The 4,400-nt window shown below is 39.5% G+C and overlaps 1 non-coding gene across 1 annotated transcript; it reads left to right on the plus strand.

Moving 5' to 3' along the window:
* Positions 1–2,930: 2,930 nt before the first annotated feature.
* Positions 2,931–3,005, plus strand: Trnas-cga (transfer RNA serine (anticodon CGA)). Its single transcript has one exon. It is a non-coding gene; the product is annotated as a tRNA-Ser (tRNA).
* The last annotated feature ends 1,395 nt before the right edge of the window (positions 3,006–4,400 follow it).

Raw genomic sequence — 4,400 nt, forward strand, 5'->3', positions numbered from 1 at the left:
TACTGATCGCTTGTACAGTATAATTCCGAAGATATAGACTGGAAATTATTTCTCTAGAAACCCGAAACTTTAACGAGGTGGTGCTTGCTGTAAACCACTCAATAACTAGACACTTATCTCGTCTGCAAAGACATTTACGTGAAAAGTCGAAAAAAGAAGACTGATATTTCCACTCGCGAATACCAGTGTCAGTGATACAACAGATTCCAAATAATCCTTATAATTTACAAAGTCAACAGAGGTGTTTCTCATGTCGAGCGAACCAGCAAACAACATGTCTTCCACTCGTCTTTCACCTGCTAGATGCACACAACACACACCACTATCGATGTTCTCTCAGCTAAAGAAAGACAGGAAATGTGCATAAGCAGTCAACCGGACAATTTACATGGGAGGGAATAACAGTCCAGTGCAAACGCACATCCATATTGAATCTTCTCAAATCTCCAAGGAGAACATATATGATCACAAAGACTGCCCAAGACTGAGTATTAGTTCGCTATTCAGCCGTCTAGACGGCGACACGGTCATGTCAGATATATTCATGTACCCCAAACCAGCCTTTTCATTCAGACGGTTCCTGCCGTTAGCCGGATACGTGAATCATTCCTGCTACAGGCTACTGCTGTCACACGCCACACACCCCCAGACAGAATCGTCATAGCAAACCAGCCACATATATATTTGATCGTTATACTTACAAATAAATATTATGATTGTGCTCTCAACTGGATGACATTCGACAGTGAGAGAAGTATCGGAAACACCCCCTGCTGGTGGCTGTGCCTCTGGAAATAGAAATACCTATACCATTCTTATGACTAGACATAATTTTTTAAGTAAAAAAAATCTTTCATTCCCTTTGCGGCTGTCATAGCACTCCATTTGAAATCGGTATCATCCCTTACGACAGGACATAGCCACTTTTTTTACATATGTCGGAACACAGAAACACATACTTTGTAAACCTGATGCACAATATGAACTTATCATGCATCCCCTACTTCTAAGTATAATACTTCGAAAACAAATGATTGCTGGCAGTATAAAACAACACTGAGCGAAAATCAGTGGTGGGTGTGCATGTGTCATAGGTTTTTCTTGTGAGTGGTACCTAGGTGTCTTAGAAAGAGAGCCATCTGCGATGTATGCACTTAAACAGACATACGGGAAACAGAGGGAATGCACTGCAAATGTCGGATATGTGGGTGGAGGTGACTGGATGCATTCGAGTACAGTGCTATACTATGCCACCTGACCAGAAAAGTAATGCATTTTAGATAGGTGTTGTCAGCTGCAGTACATTTATAAGCAATTTTAGAACATGGAACGAAACGTGATGTCATGATAGCATGGGTAGAAGTGACATAAGATTGATATAATTACGAAAAATAATGGAAAATACGTACAAATCGAGGAAAAATACACTGATATGCAGGGAAATTGAGGAAGTACTTGCGCATCTTATGGTTAACGCAGAACAATTCTTGTGCATGGGAACGAGTATCTGACAGCAAGAGAAATCCGAAAAAACATTGACATGGAATCGCCAGGAACCAGAGAAATAGTCTTTTTTCCCATTAAAGCAACATCCTACTGTATATGTATTGAGGTAACAGTGATACACAGGAGCTGATTGCTGTATTTGTCGCTTTCTAGGAAAACGGAGAACCATCTGTGTCTAAACTTAGTTGCATCTGCATTAAAGGATTATGGAGAGTGGATGGAGTGGTCGGTTGAGATGGAGTTGTGACGAGGTATGACTTAATCGTAGACTGATGATGCATTCTAGGGAGAGAGGGAGATGTTGCTCAAGGTCGTTTGACCATTTCTTTCTGTTGTTCTGTCAGGATGCATCAGTTGTGTGGCATATCCTGCGTTCGACTCATATACAACCGCGTGTTCTGTGTGTGACTTAGAGCACTGTCTATTTGCCATAATTAACAGCAAACCTTTAACAGCAAACCTCTCAGTTCTCAGAGGACTTCTATCTAATGTGTGATGAAAAGTGACCTTCCAGTTCCAACACATTCCTCTAAACGAATGAAGACTGTGACGTACTCTATTCCCCTGTCTCATCTTGGGTATAAAATCTAGACTTCAGTTCCACAATAAAGGTGATTCTAAGCTAGTGACAGGTGTTTGTGAGGCACTGCAATACCCGTGTGTACATCTGCTTGACAGATGTTCTGTTTACAGTATTAGTGGCGGTATGGCGTGTCATTTCACACGTCAAACGCTGCTGCTATGTGTTTATCTGTTTCCTTGTAAGAGGTATTCTCCATTACTAACGATCATTTTATATAATATTAATGCAAGCATAGTATAATTTCTGAACCATGATGAGATGTGAACAGTGGACTCTCTACATATCTGAAAAGATATATTGGGCATGTATCACACAGAATCGGTGTTTTAAGGAAGTAGATTTTTCATTTTACATTTTGTTACCATAGTTTATCGTAAAGAAACCTGCAAGAAAGATGTATGTCCAGAATGAGATTTTCACTCTGCAGTGGAGTGTGCGCTGATATGAAACTTCCTGGCAGATTGAAACTGTGTGCCGGACCGAGACTCGAACTCAGGACCTTTGCCTGTCGCGGGCAATTGCGCTACCAACTGAGCTACCCAAGCACGACTAAGGGCCCGTCCTCACAGCTCTACTTCCGCCAGTGCCTTGCCTCTTACCTTCCAAACTTTACAGAAGCTCTCCTGCGAACCTTGCAGAACTAGCATTCCTGAAAGAAAGGATATGCAGAGACATGGCTTAGCCACAGCCTAGGGGATGTTTCCAGAATGAGATTTTCACTCTGCAGCGGAGTTTCAGGAGTGCTAGTTCTGCAAGGTTCGCAGGAGAGCTTCTGTAAAGTTTGGAAGGTAGGAGGCGAGACACTGGCGGAAGCAGAGCTGTGAGGAGCGGGCGGCAGTCGTGCTTGGGTAGCTCAGTTGGTAGAGCACTTGCCCGCGAAAGGCAAAGGTCCCGAGTTCGAGTCTCGGCCCGGCACACAGTTTTAATCTGCCAGGAAGTTTCAAGATGTATGTCATGCACCAGAAATATATTTCTTACTTTGGAATATTAACAGCATTGCATCCCACACAACTGATAGGTTGGAAACTGCAGCAATTTAACATTTCAGCCTTTTTAAAGTGCAGAACCGTTTATCCTTAGGAGTGCATGTGTATATATTCTCTCTTACGAATACCTTCCTGGCACAGATCCCAGACACTAGAAAAAGAATTGATAGTATAATAGATTTACGATTCGAAATCCATCTGTCTGGAGCTCCATAATGCATAAAAAGCACCTGTTTCTTGTTCTTCTTAACTGCCTGCTATTACATCACAACACTTTCATATCTACTACTATACACCAATAATGGGTGCTAGCCTCCTCGACATGAATGCACCTGGAGAAGTCTTGTGCACTTGGATGGGTGCTAAATAGCAGTTACGGACTCGGCACACTTCATTCATTCACGGGTAATGGATGGATACCAATCATCATCACTTCGGAATACCTTCTGTAAACAGAAGTTCATGCCACGTTTTTGACCTTCGTTGATCTTCAAAGACCTCACTGTTACTCATCATTGGATTCGTCTCGATAGCCACTATCAGAAAATAAGTACCAAACTATGGCTTCCCATTTAGAAAAACAAAGTTGATCTTCACATCTCTGATGTGAACGCACCTAGCAACAAAAAACATCATATTGTGGCACCCACTGTCCCAAGCAAAATTTGTCTGACAAACGTTTCAGCTGCTATCATACTTTTGGAGTTACTCTAGGTGGCAATAGTTAGTGACTCACCCAGCAATAAAATTGTTTTAAGTACCAATAATGATAAAAGATTTATATTAGAAAATGGAATAGATATTTTACCATGCAGACATTGTAAAATAGAAGAATTAAATCTAAACAATTAAAAATAAAAATTAATTCGACATAGTTTCTATCATTTTGCATGATAACCTAACTTTTGATGTATTTTCAGATTCATTCTAGAAACAAATTTTGCATAAAAATGTTCACAAAATTTTGGTTTACATTTTTGATAATTGTTATAAAAATGTAAACATTTTCTTCCTTTTTTGGAGAGCTATAATTATATTTATGCATACATTTATAACAGTTTTTTACATTTCCTATACATGTTTCTTTAATCCAGTTTTTAAGAAGCTCTTTTATATACTCTAAATTATTGTTTTATATTCACTTAATTAATTTTTTATACATTCAGAACAACCCATTGCGAGGGTAAAATCTTTTCTGTTATTTTTATTTTTTTATTAATTTCTCTTTCTTGTTTGCACAAGGGACAAATCACAAATAATTAAAGATGAAAAAATTAAAATCATATTAAAATATTGGAGAGATGTACTGGATGGTCATACAACAC

This window comes from Schistocerca cancellata, chromosome 1, assembly GCF_023864275.1.
Source record: "Schistocerca cancellata isolate TAMUIC-IGC-003103 chromosome 1, iqSchCanc2.1, whole genome shotgun sequence".
Lineage (NCBI taxonomy): Eukaryota > Metazoa > Arthropoda > Insecta > Orthoptera > Acrididae > Schistocerca > Schistocerca cancellata.